The sequence below is a fragment of the Rutidosis leptorrhynchoides genome, chromosome 3 (genome assembly GCF_046630445.1).
Source record: "Rutidosis leptorrhynchoides isolate AG116_Rl617_1_P2 chromosome 3, CSIRO_AGI_Rlap_v1, whole genome shotgun sequence".
Lineage (NCBI taxonomy): Eukaryota > Viridiplantae > Streptophyta > Magnoliopsida > Asterales > Asteraceae > Rutidosis > Rutidosis leptorrhynchoides.
Genome location: NC_092335.1, coordinates 567696532 through 567721547, shown reverse-complemented (window position 1 = coordinate 567721547; position 25016 = coordinate 567696532). Strand labels below are relative to the sequence as shown.

At 29.4% G+C, this 25016-nt stretch overlaps 1 long non-coding RNA gene across 3 annotated transcripts; it reads left to right on the top strand.

Moving 5' to 3' along the window:
- The first annotated feature begins 966 nt into the window (after positions 1 to 966).
- LOC139898621 (uncharacterized) lies at positions 967 to 3856 on the top strand. 3 transcript variants are annotated; one of them, XR_011777075.1, is made up of 7 exons: positions 967 to 1141; positions 1238 to 1299; positions 1402 to 1453; positions 1802 to 1893; positions 2277 to 2576; positions 2966 to 3036; positions 3230 to 3856. It is a non-coding gene; the product is annotated as an uncharacterized lncRNA (long non-coding RNA). The 3 variants fall into 3 exon arrangements; XR_011777074.1 differs by having other exon boundaries at positions 2966 to 3856; XR_011777076.1 differs by having other exon boundaries at positions 967 to 1155; positions 2966 to 3856.
- The last annotated feature ends 21160 nt before the right edge of the window (positions 3857 to 25016 follow it).

Sequence of the window (25016 nt, the reverse complement as noted above, 5' to 3'; positions counted from 1 at the left end):
GTATTTATTTTATATTTTCTTTATTATTTCTCTTGGTTTAGAATAATGTAAAAGTAAATTCTTTTTAAATATAAATCATCCCATTTATTTAATTTTTATAATTTTTACTTGTTTATAAAAGTATAATAATCTCAAAAAAAATTTATAATTATTTTTATTACTGTTTAATATTTTATTACGAATTTTATATTGTTTTTATGTTTAAATAATACATAATTCGTATTTAATTATAAATAATATTCCATAAATTATCAAAATTATTTTTATACATCATAATACTTATAATACTAATTATAACATGTAAAAATAATTTATATATATTAAATTCGAATTTTCAAAGAATATACAAAAAAATAAAAGTAATTCGATAAAAAATATAGAAAATACCTCAAGTACTTTCCCAAGTTTGTGAGAGAGTTTTTCCAAAGATTTGATGCAAATTTTTATGAAATGGAAGTGGGTATTTATAGGAAAAAAAATGATTGGTGAAAAAAAAAATATAAATAAAATAAAGGTGCCAATTTTGACAAAAAATAAAAACATGTTAAAAATATTTTTAATAAGTTTTTGTTTTTGAAAATATTTAGTCAAAATTCATGGGCTCATTATTTAATTTATAAAAAAATCTCTTTTTTTATAAGCTAAAAATATATATATAATGATTAAAATAACTTATCATTTAATTAATAATTATGTTTCATATAGTTTTAAATATAATACGCATTAATATTAATATTAACTAAAGTTATTTTATATAATTAGTGTAAACTTTAGTTAATAAAAAGTGTCGACTAAAAATAAATATTTGATCAATGTCAAATTTAATTATATATTACGTATGGATAACAACGCTATAGTCAAATTAGTCAATTCAGGTATGGAAATATGAGGGTTGTTATATTTTTTTGTTAGGTCAATTTCTTTGTGTGTTCTAGATATATTCATGATTTGCTTCCACCTACTCATCCTTGAGGTTTTCACCGGTGCAAAATAGTTTGCTTCCCGGCGTCACCATCTTCGCCGTTACGTATGTAATCCTCTCTATTGCAACTACTGCCACCATCTCTACCGTTTTCTAGGTGATTCTCAGTTTCACAACGACCATCTTTTCAACAGCCGTCGTCGGCTCCGTGATTCTCAGGTTGCCACTAACATGTAAAACTTTTCTTTTGTTAAAACTTTTGATTGTCTTGCAAATTTGTTTTCGTTGATATAATGTATATTTTGTAAAATTTAGGGTTTCGGATTTGGGGATAATAACGATTGTCAATTTCGCAATGACCATTGTCTTCTCCCTATGTAAGTTTTTCAGTTTTTTTTTTTTTTTTTTGCCGCTAAAAAAAATATTTACATTATATATGATTTTGACTTCAATTTGTAAATATTTGATTTGGGTTACAGGTTTGATTAAAGATGAATGCTTAGTTGAAGATGAGAGGAAGGTAAAGATGAGGTAGATGACAATCAAATTAGTCACGATTAAAATGAGATTTTGTGTTTCGTCAGTATTTGTCTTTTTGTTTTTATCATCAATTCCGGTATGAAATCTCTTTACTGTGTATCCTATTGTCTATTGCTATATGGACTTTTTTTTATTACAAGACCAAAATCTGTCAAAGTTAAATTTATGCCAAATATCGATATATCGAGTTTTTAGTGATTATAAGGCCTGCTAGATAACTGCAAGGAGCTGAGGCTTTTGTTGTTGTTGTTGTTGTTGTTGTTGTTGTTGTTGTTGTTGTTGTTGTCGTAGTTGGTTATATGCATGATGCATATGGGATTTGGAATTTGGAATTTGCAGGAGTGGATAAAAATGAAAAAATAAGGATATCCGTAAGTGGAGGAGTAGATCGTGATGACCATCAATACAATGGCCTTTGTATTTTCATTAAGGTATCTTAATAATTTCTGAAAATATCTACAAGTGGTGTAGGATTTTTTTCATGTATTTGTTGTTAGCTATACTGAAAGGATGTTCTTTCCCTTTCACATTATGCTCTTATTCTGTATTATGCAATATTACGTTTATTGTTTCAATGATTTTAACTTGGTTGGCTGTCAAAAAGATAACATCTTTTGATTATTAGGGTGAAAAGGTCTTATAAGTGTTGTTAAGGTTAATGTTCTACTGCTTAACTTATGGGATAAAAATCTTTAATAAATCTAAAATTTGCATTCAAGTGGTCATTAATGTTTCCTCAACGTCATTGTCGACTAAGCAAAGCATTAAGTGACTATTAGTTATTTCTAATGTTTGTTGGAATTTCATAATGCAGTTTTACGTTGGAGCAGATGTGATCGTCACTCAACTATTCTATGACATGGAGTAGATGTGAATGATTGTTGGCAAATTAAAATAATCTGCCGCTTTCTTCCCGGTATTATGTCCATTAACAACTACAGTTGGTACTTACTAATGTTGTGTTTTCTAATGATATTAGTATCTATGGAGCTTCTTCCTATCTTCTTCTCCATTACATTTTCTTTTTTCAGATGAACATCGAGCGTAACTTTACTTCTATCCTTTTTTGGTTATTGCAGGTTACATTTTCAATCGTTGGTGATATCATTGTTCAGTAAGTATTACTTTCTGTTATGTTTTTTTATCTTATATATTAGTTAATAGTTTCTATATATGTTGTTGGTTTGTTAGGTTAATGGTATACGAGTCTTTAAATAGCAGTTTATCATTGTGTTGTTTGGTTTGTGTTATTTATGTTCATTAGTTTGCGCTAATATTAAAGATTGTGTCACTAGCAGTTTTGTATGTTATGATTTAGTGTCGTGTTGATTGTTTTTTTTTTGGTTGTTTGCCTTCATTGTTATTTTTTGGTTTCAACTCATTATTTACTTCATATGTTGTTTAGTTGTTTAAAAAACACCAATTGTTGGTTTTTGTGATTCTGCATTTTGTATCTTGATCGTTATTTGTTAGTAATGGTTGTTTATTTGATGTGTTTTTCAGTGAGAGTTTTGCGGACAACGGGCTTTGACGTTAGATTGAATCTCAGGTCACTAACGCTTGCGTGAAATCAGGTTTTCCTCTGTCTTTATTTTATATTTTTGGATTATGGTTTCGGTTTTTTATTCCGGATGGTTTTGCTATTGTTGTGTCTTTACAAATGTTGTTGCTCGCCGGTTGTTTGACTTTTGTGTCTGTTTGAATTTAGCTGTCTAACGTATTATGTTGATATATATTAATGTTGATGATTCATATGATGTCTTATAGTAAGAAACGACACCTGGGGTGGGAAGAAGAAGTCCAAGCGTTCTCTTAGTTTCCCAACCTGCTGCTTTTTACCAAGATGTTGTTGGTAGCTTATCGTCTTTGTCGTGGAGCAGGCGTCGTTCATGAGCCTCTTAATGTTGGTAGTGTTTCTGCTTAAGTTTCTTATTTTTTGTGTTTTAGGTGATGTAGTTTAGTTGCGATTGTGTTGGTTCTCTTTAGTACTATAATAATGCCGCCTAAAAAACGCCAAATATGCTCCGCAAATGCTAAGGAAGGAAGCCAAGGAAGGAATCTGGAGTTGAGGGTCTGTTGATGATACTTTTCTTACGAGCGTGCCTTCTTCATCTTCTAGGTACATTACGGTAGAAATATGTTGAGATATCGTGGTCAGGAGTTCATATGTTACTTGATAAAGCTATTTTTTTTATACATTTATTTACACATGAATTTGAAATTCTCTATAGGTCCTGGAGCTGCTACTACTGCAGATAACAAGAACTTTGATCATGTCAAATCATGTTTATAAGTAGTTTATGTAACAGAGTAGCTCTTTATGCACTCTCGTATTTCACTTTTGTAGTAGCCTTTCAACACTTCCACTGCAACAACCCTTGACCAATTTTGTACAATGTACACATTTGTAAGTACTTATCTAAACGATTAACGAAAACGAGTTCACCGCCGCAACGCGCGGTCGACCAAATGCTTGTTAGGTTAAAATTCGGTTGTCAAGAAGTTTATTATCACTCCGTATCTCTCATTATTTTGTTTACCTTATGTAAGTTTAATACGGAGTATTATCTTTCTAATTTGTTTTCAAAGACACATATTCTATGGCAATGGTAATATGGGAAATGTTTGTTAGTCATCATATTATATGCTGACGCAAGTTAGAAGTTACGAGCATCGAAAGTCAACGTTTTCACGATAAAAGACGGTATATTTTCTCACTTTAACGATTCTAAAATCAAAACATGATCCTCAAATTTATTTATTTCAATACTAATTAAGAATCAAAACTCAACATGATCCTCAAATTTTTTTCAATACTAATTATATTTATTATTTAAATGTTACTTTAGTGAATGTTTATCTAATTAAAATTTTAAATTCAAAAAATATATGAGTTCCTCTAGTTAAATTTGATGATTTCTTATACAAGTTTAAAAACAATTTGCAATAAAAGAATTCAAACTAGTGGTGACCCGTAATCTAACGGGCTTGCACATAGATTCACAAATGCTCTCATGACATCTAATTAAGACCTCTCACAACCATGACGTCCTTCTTTCCCATAACAAACCGTCACATCAGTTTTCTCTCATCATTCTCTGTCACTTTATATGTTTACAATGCGCGCTATATTGAGTTTTTTTTATTAAAAACGCAAGTTAATAAGTTTTTTATAATTTTGATTATTTTGAAGTGGGCAGGATTAAAATTCATCAGGGTATCCTTTTGAAAAATGCGCAGGGATGGATAAAAGTCAAAGTGTGGTCAAAAGATGAAGTAGACACGTATGTATTTAACGTGTTTAGGGTCTATAAAAGAAGGTTCTATATATGAATTGATTCTTGGTGATCCAAGTTCAATGGAGCCTGTTGCTAGTCAAAATAGCCACGTCGTGTGTATCAAGAGACTCGTACCATACAATTAGTTAATTTACCTTAGTGCCAACTTCACTTCATTTGTTTATCAAATTAGAAAGTATTTTTTATGTTTAATAATACAACGTATAGCAATTGTATATTATTATATACTCCGAATTATGTCATATATATGATTAATGATTAATAATTACGTAGAAATAAATAAATATAATATATGATTATCACTAGTTAAGTTTAATATATTGAACAAAAGCTTTCTTTTTTTTTTTGAAAGATCAGAAGCAATATTATTATTGAATATACTAAAAAGATACAATGAGAAAGGATTAAACCTTTATCACCCTATACATAGCACAACACTAAACACTTCTAGACAACCCGATAAGATTAACTCGACAATATATACAAGGAAAGACTCGAAGATTTTGTAGGAAAAGCCCTCATATTCTAAATCCTAAACAATGTTGGAACAACTTGAAAATCAAGCCGAATGGAAGCAAGAATCACAGTACCGAAAAAAAAATCGACGACAAAGCAATTCAGCTCCCATTCACTTACCCCATGACAAAGCTTCAGATATATAATACGGGAGAAAAAAACCTACAAGTTAGCCTATTCCATCTTTAGGTTTGTAATTAAGCGCGCAAGCAGAAGGGTTGCAAACCCATGATTGCCAATCAAGTTCAATGTTGCTACCTCGACCATTAATCCACTCGAACAAAAGCTTTCTATCTATAACGATATAAACATGAATTTTGCTCATAATAGCCTTTAGGGTTGTTGTTAGTGTGCATCGATGAATTGTACATGATGATTTATTTTGACTTTTGTAAGTCGGTTACTGCTATTTTACAAGTAAGTTAGGAGTTGTCGTTAACAAAACAAAACCTTAATAAAAACATTTATTATAAGTTTTTAATTTTATATGAAGATTAATTAAAATTTAAATTATTTATGGAATTTGAACATTATTAAATATTTTTATCTTGTGACTTAGGGCACAAGTTTATACTCCATCAGATTCAACATAATTGTCTCGTTTAAATTTTCAAAGTCACTTTCTTATAAATTTTGACTTTAAATAATTTTATTTGTGCTATATAATATTTGACAAAAATTATATGAATATATTCGGTTTGAGAATATGTTTTCATTAGTATAACTTTTATCAAATATTTTTTAACACAAACAAATATATTTTGAATCAAAGTTATACAAGAAAAATTCAAGAAGTAAAAGGACATTTATTTTAAGACGAATGGAGTAATTAGTATAATAAGCCTCTATTCCAGAGTTTTATTTTGGGAATAAAATAATTAAAGTGAAAAGAAATAAAAATATTTTTTAGAGTTCCTGAGTTTTTTTACGAAGGGAAAGGGAAATAAGTTGAATGAAATCGCGTCTAATTTTTCTCTAGTAGTTCATTCAAAATCAAAAAAAAAAATCACACTTTCTTCTTTTTTATATAACTTCACTTTTTTTTCTTTGATAAAAAATTCGAGAACAGAACACAAAAGTTTAGAAGTCATGAAAATATAAGAAAACATAAAGAAATTAACAAAATAGAATTCAAAACTCATTAAAGTTAATCCAACTAACTCGGCTTTATTTGTATTAGTATTATTACTATAACTATTATTATTACTACTCCTATTAAAACTCATACATTGGGTTACTTTTTATGAATAGGTAAATTTGTTTCCTTCATTTTTTATATTGATCAATTATGTGAACGATTGAGTAGAAAATTTTAAATGTACCCTTCATAACCATTACACTAACACTTGAACAATTGACTTTTCTTTTTACATTTTTTATCAAGTTTTCAATGAATTTTTTATTTTAATATAATTTTTTAAGGGAAACATTTTTTTGTTTAAACTTTGTCTTTTAGTTTTTTTTTTCTTTTTTAAATTTCCTTTGTACAATAGAATTCATATGACTTAGCCGAATAATTAGTTAAAATTCAAAATAGTATATTTAATAATCGTTTTGATTTTTTTATTGTAACATATAAAACTAGTAAATTTAATAAAAAAAAATTATACATTGTAAAATTTACAATTTAAAAACAGTTGGGTCATTTTTAATTTTTTTATACCATTATGATTTATCTTTTATTATTTTACACCAAAGTTATTAATGGTGTATCATATGGTTTACACGCATAAAAATATCATTTTTATACGGAAGAAACATTTGAAACACAAAAACAATGTTATAAGCATTTTTTAATATTTACCCGTTCAACATGTTTCTTCAAGAACAATAAATAGAATACAAACCAGGCCGTCCATCGTTTTGCTAATCCTTGGAGACAACTTTCTACGCTTAAGCCCTTAAGTAAGCACGTGAGCAGCACACATGCCACGTGACTATTTAACATAAAGTCAGTTACGTAATACTCGCATAATCCAATCAATAGCAGCATGACACGTGTCCCCGAATATCACGGAGCATTCATGCCTATAAATAGGTCACCTGCACCATCACTTTACAACTAGTCACGAGGAAAAACATCAACCGAAAATCTACCTCATCACACTAAGTCGTTCTAGCTTTGCGCTAGAACTTGTTAATCGCTAGCCGGAAATATGGAATCAACATATGACGCCATCCGTGAGACCCAAATCCACGACCACGTTCTGAAATAGCATATGCTTTCATTACATTTAAAAGATTTCTTTCATATGAAGACAATCTTGGAAGAACAATTGAACGAGGTTGTGGCATATATCTCCAAAAACGAGTGTTTACATACGCATCTGGAATAGCATCGTTGTTAATAAAGAAAAAGAAATATTGCCAATCATTTGCAACATCAGTAGATTGCCGAAATAATTAATGGCATCCAAAACAAAACCAACCTTTTTCACAAGCATTGACATGCACTAAATGAGAAAAGATGCGAATAGAAGGAGTTATATCTCGAGCTCGGCAATACATCTCGAATATAATGATTTTGCGAATGGAATAAGGATCGAATTAACTAACACTAACGCCATAGAAGTTGCAAACAGCCAAAAAGAAATCAGTAAAATGGAGGCATAAATTGGAAAATGAAAATGCACGAGCATAAATTGCTACTTTCTCAGGAGGTGGACGAGAAGCACGATTAGTGGGTAATGGAGCAATTGCATCAACAACAAACAATCGTGAAATTTGTTTAATGATATCTGCTAAATATGATGGAGTAACAGAGCTGTGTACTTCAAAAACATCGATAATAACCATTAGAAGAATATGAACAAGTGAAGATCATCTATGGAAGAAGATAAGGTAAAAACAGATATATAGAAAAACAATATTTCAAATTAGGGTTTAAAAAACCACTTAAAAAACAAGAGGCGGTTAAAAATTGAGGAGCACGAGTGGATGATTTGGATTACACGAAAATAATTTTCTTTTTTTCTAAACAAATAAAAATGAATAATTAATATAATTATAAAAGTCATCATTAAGTGTCAAATCAAGTCAGTAAAAAGCGATGATAGCAAGTATATCATCCCAAGGTAAAAAGACATTTTATAACTTTGTTATAGTTTAATGACTTCATTTTTACAAAACAAAGACATCAAACTGGGGGGACTTATGGGTGTAGCATATGACTTACACGCATAAAAACATCATTTATGTACGGAAGAAACGCTCGGAACACATGAAAACAATGTTATAAGCATTTTTGAATATTTACCCGTTCAATGTATTTTGTCAAGAACAATAAATAAATTACATATCAGGCCGCCCAACGTTTTGCGTAATTCCTGAATGCAGCTTTCAATGCTTAAGCCCTTAAGTAAGCACGTGAGCAGCGCACATGCCACGTGACTATTTAACATAAAGTCGGTTACGTAAATCTCGCATTAATCAATCAATAGCAGCATCACACATGTCTTCGAATATCCCAGAGCATTCATGCCTATAAATAGGTCACTTGGGCCATCACTTTACAACTAACTGGAATTGTGGCCGAGAACACATTTTCTCTCTCTCACATAGTACTTTCTCACTCTAGAACATATACACTTAGCCGCAGAGTGCTAGACGAATCAACTCACAGCTTGGCTCCACGAGATTGATAAAGCCACCCCACGACATTCTGGTCGTGAACCGGGTTTGCAGGGATCCGTCCCGAGAAAAAACATCAATCGACAATCTACCTCATCACACTAAGTCGTTATAGCTTTGTACTGATACTTGTTACTCGCTAGCCAGAAATAGGTATCAACAGTTTCATTGATAAAATATTCTTTAAAATCATTTTTAGATATCAGTAGTTTTTAACTATTTATCAAAGTAAATTAATTTAATATATGACAATCAATCTATCTATTTATATAAACGAGAGTTTAACAAAGCTCACATGTCATTAGCCCCTTAATTATAGTAAATTGTGACATGTGTAAATTTCAAGTGTCATTAACACAACTATTTTAAATATTAATATTAATATTAACTAACATTAATTAATTTGATATGAATAATTACAATAAAATTAATAAAATATATGGGCCGTAACCCTATCACTTTTAAACTTGAAAAAGTCAATGATGTTGGTAAATTCAAAGTTATACATAGTATCATTTATCAATAAATATTTATAGGTCAAAAGAATATAAATATTCAATATTATCAATATTTTATAATTCGTAATTGATATGTTGATAGAGCAAAAAATGGATGTGAAGTATACAACGAAATTATCATCATCCACTCATCTATCTCTCTCTACAACAACAAATGTTTGTATCTATTCATCTTTAAAATTGTCCATCAATTACAACTCGGATCGAGAACAAGAATATCATTCCAATGACTAAATACATCGATGACTCACATTGCTTTTCTTTTGTTCAATTTATGAAAAAAGGATACTAATCGTACACAAATGACTATTGTTGTATACAGACTGTATTTCATTATTCATTAAAAAATGATTGAGGCTCTTTTATTTTATTATTCAAATATTCAAATCGAATTCGACATATCAATTTTTGTAATAAAATTGTTTACCTATCTATGTTATCTATTTCAGGGTTAAAAACTTTGGGGCCATAATGAGCTTATACTATAGGGTTGTTTATGTAACCGGATATAAATAAATACTTGTATCCGAAAGAGTATTTGTATAAGATTCTTTTTTTTTTAACTATAATGTTTTCTTAATAAAATATAGGCTTTCATTATTGCAAGTCCTTATAAAATATTAAATCTACATCTCTATTTATCTATCTGTATATAACTAATTTGAAACGGTTATTGAGCAGCTGTGCAACGCACGAGTTCAAAACCTAGTTATATATATATATATATATATATATATATATATATATATATATATATATATATATATATATATATATATATATTACTTTTCAACGTAATACGCGGGCTTTCAACCTTATTCTATCTAAATCTAAATATATGAAGTATACCATATTTATGTTATTTTTTCACATGATTCATCTCTAAAGTAAGACGTGATTTTGATGTTGTTAAAGAAGTTTTCAAATTTGAATATGAAAAGATAAATATCTTAAAGATGGTAAGGACATGATCAAAATGGTTAGAAATATAACGACCCGTCCTAATTCATCTGGACGAATACATTACATTTGGTTACATCGCGAGGTACTTGACCTCTATATGATACATTTTACAAACATTGCATTCGTTTTTTAAAAGACAAACTTTCATTACATCGACAGTTGACGACATGCATACCATTTCATAATATATCCAACTATAATTGACTTAATAATAATCTTGATGAACTCGATGACTCGAATACAACGTCTTTTGAAATATGTCATGAATGACTCCAAGTAATATCTCTAATATGAGCAAATGCACAGCGGAAGATTTCTTTAATACCTGAGATTAAACATGCTTTAAAGTGTCAACCAAAAGGTTGGTGAATTCATTAGTTTATCATAATCATTTATTTCCATCATTTTAATAGACCACGAGAATTTCATTTCCAGTTCTCATAAATATACGTCCCATGCATAGAGACAAAAATCATTCAAATGGTGAACACCTGGTAACCGACATTAACAAGATGCATATAAGAATATCTCCTATCATTCCGGGAAATCCTTCGGACATGATAAAAACGAATTCGAAGTACTAAAGCATCCGGTACTTTGGATGGGGTTCGTTAGGCCCAATAGATCTATCTTTAGGATTCGCGTCAATTAGTAGATCGGTTTACTAATTCTTAGGTTACCAATTAAAAGGGGCATATTCGGCTTCGATCATTCACCCATATAATGTAGTTTCAATTACATGTGTCTATTTCGTAAAACATTTATAAAAATTGCGCATGTATTCTCAGCTCAAAAATATAAAGGGTAAAAAGGCAAATGAAACTCATCATACTGTATTTTGTAGTAAAAATACATATGACTATATTTAACAACCGAACAATGCAGGGTTGGCCTCGAATTCACGAACCTATATCATTTGTATATATATATTAACACATATAATTGTAATCGAACAAAATTGTATATATATTTATTAGAATATATTTTTAAATGGTAACTTATTGTTATGTATATATATATATATATATATATATATATATATATATATATATATATATATATATATATATATATATATATATTAAATTTAACATTTATATTTATATATGTGTTTACTTATAATACTGATGTGTGGCGAGGTGTATACAAAATAGTTATATTTTTACTACGAAATACGACGAAATATGATACAAGTTTTAATTAATTTATTTACAAATGGGATATACCTAAACCTTGCTACAACACTATAGGCAGTGTACCTAATCGTAGAGTAGTATAGTTTTTAGTAAGTCCGGTTCGTTCCACAGGGAGACGGCCTATTGCGTACACTATATTTTTAAACAATTATATTTGTATAAATATATATATTAGTAATATAGTAGTATTATTATTATTATAAAAAGGGGGTTTTACCGTTTAATGACCGGTTTGTCGATTTTAAATAAAGAATAAAGATAAATGACGATAATATAAATGACAGAATTTAAATTGTGATAAAGTAAATTGCAGTAATTAAAATGACAGTAAATAAAGGTACGATGAAATATGAAATAAAAATATTATGCTTATTTAAATTGTGTCCGTCTGGTTTTTTTGTCCATAACAGTCCATCAGTCATAAATATAAAGTGCGAGTGTCCTCGTCAAATTATCCTTATATCCGAAGTCAAATATTCCAACTAATTGGGAACTTAAACTATAATTACACCAAGTGTCCTGGTATATAATTCACCCATGTTTTAATAAGTCCATTGACTATTAATCCATTCCCGTATCCGGTTAAATGAACGATTATTAGTACTTATAAATATCCCGCCCATCGTGTCCGATCGAGTGTATATGGTTATTTATAGGTACGTCCAATTGTAAATCTTTATATTAAATTAACAAACTATCATTTAATTAAACAAATATAAAGCCCATTAATAGCCCATAGTCTAATTTCTACAAGTGTCGTTCTTTTGTCCAAACCCCAATTATGGTACAAAGCCCAATTACCCCGTCTTAATATTTTAGCCCAACATCATGATTACTTCGGCTTGAATAAGCATAATAATAACTTAAATACGAGACATTAATTTAAAAAGAAGAACATAACTTACATTGATTATTTATCGCGTAGTGTTACACGGACAGAACTTCGACTTTAAAACCCGTAAAATAACCTTTGCATAACCTAAAACTAACTAATATAAAACTACACTATATTATATATATATATATATATATATATATATATATATATATATATATATATATATATATATATATATATATATATATTATACAGAGGGAGTAAAGAGATTGAATTGGTGTGTTAAAACTGGCCAAAATTCGTTGCATTTATAATACTTGGCCTGCTACAGGGCTCCATGCGATGGCATGAAATTTGCTCTTCCAGGCCATGCGATCGCATGGCCAGCTGGATCCAGGTACATTGCTTTATTTTCTTCTTTGTCGACGTTATTTAATATAATATATAAATAATTTATATAATTATTTAAATATTATATTATATTCTTGTGCATAGTAGACTTGTAATTTTTGGTCCGTTGAGTCGGGCGTTGATAGTTGGCTCAGGTCCTGGTTCTGGATTTTCGAAAGTCCTTTCGTATAATTTAATATCTTGTACTTTGCGTTCCGCAACTTGTACTCTTGTCAATTTTAGATGTTTCTTATCAATAAATTGAACCACTTGGATTGTATCTTGTACATTTGAGCTTTTTGGACGTTTGCGTCTTCAAATCTTCATTTTCGCCTTTTGTCTTCGCACTTATTTAATATAAACGAATATTACTTGAAATAGAACAATTGCAACTGAAAACTTTACATATCGGACGGATATTGATACTAATTATATGTTCATTTGGAGCACTATCAAATACTTTAAAATATTTTTACACCTCATATGTAATTTAGTTCTTATTATAGTTAATAATATTTTATATAAAAATATAGTATATAATATACATCTGATATATAAATCTCTTTTGTTTGTAAAATTAATAATTATAATACTACTAAAGTAAAGATAATAGTATTAATATCTGGATGATAAAATGATAGTTTTATTATTAATGATTCTTTTAATAATAATATAGTTGTAAAAATAATAATTTTTAATAACAACACTACTAATAATGATAATGATAATATTAGTAATAATAGTACTTATGTTAACAATAAATATGATATTACAAATAATAATAGTGACAAAATAAATTTTATTATTCCAAAATCTTTATTCTATGTATTTATAACACTTAATAATATTCCTAATGATCATAACAATGTTAATATTAATAATAATGGTAGTAATACTTAATGATATTAGTTAATAATAAAAATTTTAAATGATAATATTAGTAATAATTATAATACTAATAATAATAATAACAACAACAACAACAATAATAATAATAATAATAATAATAATAATAATAATAATAATAATAACCATAGCAATAACAATAACAATAATAATAATAATAATAATAATAATAATAATAATAATAATAATAATAATAATAACAATAATTTTAATAAGGAACTACCTTTAAATGCTCGAATAAAAAAAATGCCACTAGTCGGGCTCGAACCCGCGACCACTCGCTCACGCACTAACACCCATAACCACTGGACCATCCTTTATTTTTCAGATTTAAACATAACCTGTATCTATATATCCATTATATCTTTACGTCTGATTCATCTTCTATATAATTTTTTTTTTTTACAGCCCAGGTTCGATCCTGTAACCTCTTGGCTAACCCAAATGCCTTAGACCATTGATTTGATGTTGTTGTTCTGATTAAACCTGTAACTTAAATACTTTTAGCCTGTTTTGTTTTTCTGTCACTCTTTCTTCTTCCTCATTAACCAAAAGTAAATCACCCAGTAATGAGATCAAATATACATCAGAGTATCAAAATGGTTTAGGATTGGTAACCAAAACAGAACGGTTTGTTTGAGTGTTTACTCTATTTAAAATTAAAAGAATTTAAAACTAAAAAAAATAGTTGTAACAGTTCGTTAATGAAAATTATAAACTCAAATCGTGATTTTTGGAATTTGGACCAAAGTTTTAATATAAATCACAATAAAAGATTTGAATTATGTTGTAATTGTGGAATATAAACAGCCTGCGTTAATTGATTGTATTAACAGAAAAATAAAATAAAAAAAATAAAATTGAAACAGACCTGAAGCATACGTTTATAAACTCAAAATTGAATTCAACCTTAAAGACTGTTTTAGGCCACGATTATAACATGAAAAAGATTCAGAATCCTCTTTAGAAACTTTTTGTATTTAACTTAAAACATCCAAACGAATTCAAATTTAGCGATGAACAAATCTTTTGACTTTTTAAGGATAAACTTTGACTTCGAAATTTGAACTCGATTGTAAAAATTAAGCCTTGAAAATTTGCAGATAGTTTAAACGAAGGATTTATAACCTATCTGCATTTAAGGATTTTAAAATGAGATTAGAATTCGAGCTATTGTTAAAATTATCAAGAACAGAGACTTTTATTCAGTGTTTTTGAGTTTTCAGTTTGATTCTGCCGTTTTCCCTCGAATCACCTTATTAGTGTATTACATAAAGGTTAATAGAGATTATTGCTATTGAATTGACTCAATTTACCTTTGTTTTGTAGTTTGATTTACTCGACAAAAATCTATGCTTTCAGAATAAAGAAATAAAAAGAATAATCGATTTCAACTGATTCTGTTTGTTTACGATATACATGGAATCGATTTGTACTAGATGTTAGTCACAAAACAAATTAGAATGCAGTTTGATAGCTAAGTGTCACTGATTAATATTCGATGCCTGATTTTTAAATAAATATTAATTATGATAATGCTATTTATTTTAATGGTAATAATTAAAATTAAAAATATTAATAATAATTATAGTAATAAATATTAATAATAATAATGTTAATAATTATTATGTTAACAATAATAATAATGATAACAATAACCAAAAAATTTATAATAATAATATTATTAATAATAATTATAATACTAATTATAATTATACCAATACTATTAAAAATATAAATAATTTGTATTATTTTCATAATAATAATAAAAGTAATAATAACATTAAAAATATCAAAATAATACCAAGACTGATATTAATAATAATGATATTTAATAATGATAATAATAATAATATTAACAATAATAATAATAATAAGAGTAATAATAAAAATAATAAGTCACAATAATAATAATATTAGTGAAAATGATAATAATAACCTTATTAATGATAATAATACTAATAATACTAATTATAATAATGACAATAGTAATATTATTAATAATATTTATATTCACCAACTTTCATGTTTATATGTGATATATTAAAAATATTAATGTTGATATTAATATTGAAAGTAATAATAATATTACTTTAGTAACTATATTTTAATTTATAATTAAATTTTGATATCTTAATATTATTTATTATTAATTATTTAATATAATATATTAAATAACCACTACTGAATATTTAATATTTATACATAATATTTATATATTTTATGTATTACAATATAGTAACTATTAATAGCAATCATATATATATATATATATATATATATATATATATATATATATATATATATATATATATATGTATGTTCATTTTAAATTTAACCTAATTCTTATTTTACATATTTGATTTTATTATTTAAATTATATTTTATTACTTTCAATTATTATATGTATAATTATATTTATTTTTATATATATCATATTTTTATTTACAACATTGGTTCGTGAGTCGTCGGGAACAGTCAAGGTCAAATGCATTCTTGAAAAATAGTTCTAACATTTTGAGACTCGGTTTAATAGACTTTGCTTATTGTGTCGGAATCATTATAAGATTAAGTTTAAATTTGATCGGAAATTTCCGGGTCGTCACAAGAAAATAGCTCAATTAAATTGCATACATAATAATTCGTCTTTTCCAAACTATTTGAATAGAAAAACAACCATGTATTATAGTTCATGCGGTATTGGTCTATCTCTTTTAGCGAGAGGTCGAGAGTTCGACTCCTGTGGGATGCATCATTGCACACAAGGTTGCTCCTTAACCATTGAATTTCACCAAAGAGTATCTTTCACACATCGCGTTGTGGGGGTAGTAGGCAGCGACGGAGCTTCATTGGGGCAGGAGGGGGCCATGGTCCCCCCAAAAGATTATCTTCTTAGTAGCAATTACTTATTTACTTTAGTTTTAGGAATTAATATATGAGACAAGTTGTAATCTCGGCCCCTAAATAAAAGTTAGGACGTGGATCATCGGTTTTTTAATTATAAATATATTGGGCTTATGACCATTTTCCATAATTAGCATATGTTATTCAATTTTAACTTACATGGTCAATTAAAAAATGTTTTATTTATTAAATTGTACTCCTTATTCAATTGTACTCCCTCCGTCTCACCAGAAGTGTCCACTTTGAATTTTCCAGTCTTCCTTATTCAACTTTGATTTTAGATATTTTTATTAGTGTTATATAATATTTGATGAAAGTTATATCAATGAAAACATAATAAAAATTCAATCCATTCATATAATTTTCATCAAATATTATATAACAAGAACATAAATATTTATAGTCAAAGTTGACAAATAAAGACTGTCAAAAGTCAAAGTGGACACTTCTGGTGGGACGGAGGTAGCATATCGTTAAATGTTTGTATTAAAGAGTATTTACTATAAGAGACACTATATATTTTGCTTGAATTTTTTGGCCCCCTCAACGTTACTATTCAAGCTCCGTCGCTGGTAGTAGGGGAGAGGAGTTTTATCGCCCATGTCTTCGGATTGGTCTGGATTTTCTCTAGGCAGCAGTTGGAGGCGAGTTATGCAATTGCGTATGATGAACGCGTGAGTGGTTTCGTTCCTTGGGTGATTTCGAACTATTGTTCATCAAAAAAATAAAATTGAATAGAAAAACTTGATAGTTTCTATTAGAATTGACATATAAATATAAAATAAATATAAATAACAACAATCAATATTACGTATTCACCTTCTATCTATATCTATATCTATATTCTATATAATAAAATAATAAATATAAATAGAATAGAATATAATATAAATTCAACATATTATCAACTTTTATAAACTTAATTTAAGACTTTTAATACATAAGTCAATATTCATCTAGACATTCCTTTCATAGCTGGCGTCCGCATCCTTGTGTTGAAACGCTAGCCTCATGCATATACACAAACCCTTTAATATATAAATTCATCTTAATCTTATTATTATGTTCACCTAATACGTATTCTTATTACCATATATCTTATGTTATTAAGCTCTCACATCTTTCTTTTTCTAATTTTCACAACTTAAGGCGATCAAAAATGGTATTGGATAACAGTTACAATTCTTGGGCTGATCAGTGGGACACTAAATCGGAATACGTCTATCCACAAAGCAACAAGAGTAATACAAGCAATATCGTCAAAAATAAGGTCGGAGATGGATTTGATAAGACGAAATCAGTGGCTATGACAGGAATGAAGAAGGTTAAACAAGGAACGAGCGTCGGGTTTAACTGGATCAAAGAAAAGTATCATAAAACCGCTCATAAACGTTGATAATTAATATGATGATTATTGATATGATATGTACGGCATGTATATTTTGTGTTGATTTTCTACATGAGTAAATAGGGGTTTGTAATAGAATGTTGCTTTTAGTACGTACGTGTTTTTAGTGAAAAGGTCCTAACAATTATTAGTTGATATCTTTTCATTAATTTTATACGTAGCAAGTATAGTAGTAATAAAATTTGTAATGCAATTATTTGTACATGAATTTTTTATTTAAGTTTACATATACAGACATGCATTCTTTACCATATACTGTAATTGTTAATTACGATTATGTTCATAAACATTGTTAACCAAACCAGATCAAAATATCATTTGAATAGGAATATGTTACATCCATAGGTATGAGAGTATACATATGAAATCACTGAAGTTTGTCATTTTCTTTTTGTAGGTCACATAGAATGAATACGACTTTGTATAGTATCTAAAATTTATGTTATTTCACGTATACAAAATTCACCTAATAATAACACTACTAGATAATTGCCCTTTAGGAACGACTTTTGGGGACGACAGGTCGTCCCGGAAGATTTTTCGTCGTCCCCAAAGAGTCGTCTTGAATGCCTCGTCCCAAAAAAATTTTCGGAACGACAACCTTTTTTTAGGACGACCGTGGATCCGACTTTGACTTCCTTGTCCCACTGGAGTAAATATATTCCTCACATACACAAAATTCACCTAATAAATAGAGTAAACATATTCGTCACATATACAAAATTCACGTGAACAAATTATATCTCAATAATAGTATACACGTTAAAATCTCACTAGTAGCATATCTTGTGGTGTCATACAAAAAAATTATAAACTGTCATTAAATTATTCGATTAGATCACGTACATTCCTAGTAATATGATCCTTTTTCCCCGGTTAGTTAGAATATGAAACGGAATATGAAAAACATTATTCATTTACCCCTTTACTAAAGATAGCAAAAACACCCGTACTCGATTAAGAACTTGAAACATGATATTTTTGAGTCGGATACGAGCCAAATTTGCTGGCCTAGAGCCGACTATAATGATAATTTTTAATTTAACGTGGGTATGGGTCAGGGGTCAGTGTTAGATACAAACCCGATTACCCAGCCGTAAACTCGAGAAAAGACTCGAATCTGTATACATTAGTTGTTTAAATTTGAATAATTCTCCCTACGCACCATATTTAATTTGTCCACTATTTATTTTTGGATGTCACAAATTACCATAATACATAAGAATAATAAGCTAATGTCCTTTTATGCCTATTACTTTATGCATGTAAAATAAAAAGGTGGATAAAACGTATGATTGAATTTGAAAAGTTAACAAAAAGTACACACGATAATCATTTTTTCTCAAACTGTGTGTTTTTTGTTAGGGGATAATAAAATTGGGACGGAGAGAGTAGATGGAATACATATATTATAAAATTAAAGTATATGTATATTTATTATAAATGGAGACACAAATACCCGTAGAGAAACCTATTTACTCGATAGTTTGTAAGTAAATGAGGAACCTGATGCTTATTGGGAAACCCGTTTACCCGATAATCAGTAGTTAAATAGGGATCAGACGATTATAAGTCCGGATTTGAGAAGAAGTTTCTTAATCGAGTTCGGTGCCGATTACCTAGACCTGGCCTAAATTCAGCCCGATGCCATCTCTACCCTTTACGTTTCTCTTAGATAATTTTTCCCCCTTAAACCAGTGATTTAGAAAATCATTTTTATATTTTTTTATATATAAGCTATAATATAGTCAAACTCAAATATTTTGGCGGTGATAAATACTTCCCTCGTCCCTAATTTATTGTTCAGTATTTCATTTTGGAATGTCCCAATTTAATTGTCCACTTCTATAAATAGAAGAGAATACACTACTACATTTCGGCTCATATAGTGCCCCTCATTTAGACATGATTACCAAATATCACGTCTAATTAACCATAAGGAACACGTCTAATTAAGATTAAACTTAATATAAAAACGGAACACGTCTTAATAATTGATGCAACACGTCTAATTAAACAATCGGGGCACGTCTAATTAAATTTACTAGTCAAAAATACGGAACACGTCTAAACAACAGAAGGTGCACGTCTAATTACAAACCAGCAACACGTCTAAATAAGTATAACACCTCTAATTGGTAACCACGTCTAATTAGTTTTACCGGGAACACGTCTAATTGACAACACGTCTAATTAATCTACCAGGAACACGACTAAATAACTAAGATGCACACGTCTAATTGAAACACGTCTTATAACATCACAAGGAACACGTCTAATTATGCTATCACGTCTAAATACTTACCAGGCACAAGTCTAAGTAACCTAACACGTCTAATTTGTCATATAACCCCCGTAGCACATTAACGGAAGTTAGTTTTTTCTGTAAACATGACCCCATAAACACGTACACTAACATAAGCTTGAAATCCTCTATCTTATATATAAACATAAACCACAAACACTTAATCTGGAAATAACACCAACATTGGACATAAATCTGGACATAAGTAAACAACAACTAGACATAACCATGGGACATAAATCAGGATTCATTTCGATCAACATAATTACATAACAAAGTCTTAAAGTTAATTACATTGGTTGCACAATTTACATCACCAAAAGGAGTTACAATTAAAACCTTACGCGCTGATTCACATAACGCGTAAGCTTCAAAAATGAACCATCCATACTTACACATCCAAAGTTTCGTAAAAAAGCATATAAACATCCCAAACACATATACCATTCATACCTACTAATTACTGAAACTACCCATACAAACACAAAAAATGCAGAAACCTAACCTCTGCTTCCATACCCAAACATCCCAAACACATACTGTCAATCAAAGTTGTGAACGTCATCCCACGCAAATTCAAACTTTCACTGCCTGCGGTTGAATACCATCCAAATTTCATCCCCCGGACTATTTCCACATAAACGAACAAATTTCTTCCAGCCAGAAGAAACACACAAGTTGGGTTTTTTCTATTCTTCTCCTCCAAAAGCCCCCAGATGTGAACTCGCTCATCAATGTCAACGCATTGATAAGAATTTCCTTTCTTTAACTCCGGTGCTTTCTCAAGAAGCTCTTTTGGTAAACGCTAAATCACATTCGTATTATAATTGTTAAACAGTGCAACAATATTCGTGAAGAACATGTAAAATATGTAAGGGCATGCTTGGTTGAGGTTACCCTAAAGTGGTTAATGGGTCTTAAACAACTAACCAAAAGAATTCATCCGAGTATTAAACTATGTCTTATTCAACTAATCTTTTAATAGAAAATAATATAATTCATAGTAATGCAAGATAAGATTTCAGTGATGATGTATACTGTCATGACCCGGAAAATTTCGACTTATTTTGAGCTTAATTCTCTAAATGATTTCATAATTCTGACACGATAGGCAAAGTCTATAATGTTGAGTCTCAAAATTTTTGAACTGTTTACATACGTTCATTTAACCTCGACCAGTTTCGACAATTCACGAACCATTTTTTTTAATGTGTGTGTGTGTGTGTGTGTGTGTGTATATATATATATATATATATATATATATATATATATAAATACATGTATATAAAATAACTTAAAATAGTATACGATATAATTAAATTGTTACTAAAATGAATCTATATATATATATAGAGAGTATATTAAATATAAGTATAAGTAATTAATGATTATAATACTCCATGAATTGATAATATGACAAACATCCGGCTGCTGAACTATTACAATTACTAATTGAATTACTGTGCGTCTTATTCCATTACAACTTGCATAATATATATATATATATATATATATATATATATATATATATATATATATATATATATATATATATATATATATATATATATATATATATATATATATATATATGCAAATATCAAAGTTTGATAATGACACAAGTGCTGTAACAATGTCATAGGTTGTCGATTACCAACAAATATCAACCAATTGATTGAATTGATTAATTCAATAATTCATTCATGTTGTCCATTAATTTATCCATTAAATTGTCACCCATTCAATTCATTCACGGGCCTAATAGATTATAACATGGACATAAAGGAGATTTATATATCTTATTTTTATACTAGTATACATATTACAATACTTCCACTTGAACCATCTCTCTCTATATATATTTACGTGTGATGCATCATCAACTCACTCCATCACCTCATATTCTCTGCTACTACATGAAATCTCACCACAGTCACCACAAAACACCACCGGAGACCACCATCATCACACATTTTACTCTATGTTTCCCTTCCTGATCGTCCACAAGCCATCAATCACTACCAACTTATTATTTCATCTTAAATATATTTATGTGAACCACCTCATCTATTTTGTGATAAACGACACCATTATCGACACCCTTCACCGCCATGAGACCTCAACCATCATACAACTTCCATCACTTCCACAACAAAACACAAGAACCAAAACCACTACTTGCTATTCGACTTATGTTTATGTGAATCCATAACAAAACCATCACCCATGACTAATACTATCAATCGAGAACTCATTTTTCTTTTACCACCTACAACTCCTCGAAACTGCTGCTACTAATGACCGATTGATCGAGACTACTATCTCCTGTTTTTGTTTTTAGTCGTGAGCACAACACCATCACCAACTTGACATGTACTGCTCGAGTAAAGGTACTGCTGCTATTCTTTTATGCTACTCGACCACCTGCTACTATTTTGTGGCCGATTTCCAAACCCAAACCCGAAGGTTTTGGGCTAGTACTGCTGCTACTGTTTTGAAGCTGTTGTCCAGCAGTCACCACACCACCGCCACTGTTAGCTGCTAATTGCAGCTGAGAAATCACCCCAAAACCACCACCACTTGCTGCTAATCGCTACTACTATACCTATCTGTTTTGCTGTAACTCCTGTTTTCTTTTTCCATTAAAACATCACCACCACCACCACTAAAACCACCAAAAACTGTTGCTTCCTGCTCAAATCAACGAAACCCAAATGATGAATAGTGGACGCCGAAGACATTAATGATGAGAAACAGGCTGCTGTAGCAGTAGCTGCTATTCTGTTTTCGTCTGAGAAAGATCCCACAAAACCACCACGCTTCACCACAACAACCCACACGCTACCATGGTTACTGTATTTATTTATTTATTTTTTTCTGTTTGAAAATCCATCGAAACCCACACCTGAAAATTCCACTGCAAGTTTGTTTCTATTTCAAACAAATAAAGATGATGGATAACGATAAACATGATGATTCATTGCTGCTACTATTGTCGTCTGTTTCTGTTTGATGATGATGACGACCTAGATAGTGACCAGCGAGAAAGAAGGAAGAAACGATAATCGTGAAGTATTAAAGCGATGAACAACCTGTCTGTTCTCTTCCTGTTCGAACAAACCACAAACCCTACTATATTTCTTCGACTGCTGCTTCAGTTTTGTTCTTCCAACCGAAACCCAGACCCACCTGCTGTCATTTTGCTACTCGTTAATTACTGCTACTGTTCTGTGGTTACGATGAAGATGATGTAATTATTATGATTCTGTGATGAAGAAAACGATGATGGTAACGCGAAGAAGAAGATGAATAGTGAGGTACGAGGATGATGTTCAACGATGTTAAGAAAATACATGATGAATGGCCATTATGATGATGAGGATATGATGTTGATGATGAAAGATGACAGTATAATAATGATGATAATGGGTGATGTTAGATGATTAACGTATGATGATGATGTTATGTGCATGATATATATGATGTTGTAATGATGATGATTCGGTATGATGATGATACTGTATGATGATATAATCTTCGATGGCTGCCCCACTTCTCAAACCATATCTCGTTTCATTTTTTTTTATAAACCGAACCCTTTTTAAATTGTTGTATGGATCATATTCTGTTGGGCTTATTTTGAGTGTTGGGCCACTAATCGATAATTGGGCTTCTATGAAATTGGGTTTAATAAACTGACGTGGGCCGAAAGGAAATTGGGCCAAGATTAAGAGGATACAGGTTATATGAGATAAAAGTCGAATATAAAATAGGAATGAAATGGTGGTGGAATGGTTGAGAGTGTTTGCAAGTGAGCGGGAGGTTGCGGGTTCGAGCCCTGTCTGAGGCATTTTATTTTTAGGAAAGCTTTAAAGGTAGTTTTTATTATTATTATTATTATTATTATTATTTTTATTTTTATTATTATTATTATTATTATTATTATTATTATTATTATTATTATTATTATTATTATCATTTTATTATTACTAGTATCATCATTATTATTTTTATAAAAAGCATATTATTATTATTATTATTATTATCAATATTACTATTAATATTATTATTATTACAATAAAAGTTAGTTATATAAAAATATACTTAATAAAAACTATATTAATATTTTATAAATTTTTTATATAACATAAATATATTTAAGTTAATAATGAAACATATAATTTATTAATATGACAATTATATCACTAATAATAATATATATAAATTTAGACAATTACATGTGTTAATATATATACTTGATATAGGTTCGTGAATCCGAGGTCAATCCTGCACTTGTTCAGTGCCGTCGTATGCATATTTTTACTACAAAATATCGTATCGTGAGTTTCATTTGCTCCCTTTTATATATATATTTAGGACTGAGAATACATGCGCTGTTTTTATAAATGTTTTACGAAATAGGCACAAGTACTAAAACTAATTCTACGTGGGTTTAAACCAGAAATATACCCTTAGCTTGGTAACATTAAACTACTTGTCTATGTACGGTAGGCGCGAATCCTAAAGATAGATCTATTGGGCCTGACAAACCCCATCCTGACTATGGGATGCTTTAGTACTTCGAGGTTATTTTAAACACACCTGATCTGGTGTACTTCCAAGGGTAAAACATGAACGTTAAGGCTTGTTACCGGGTGCCTACAACTTATAGAATACTTTT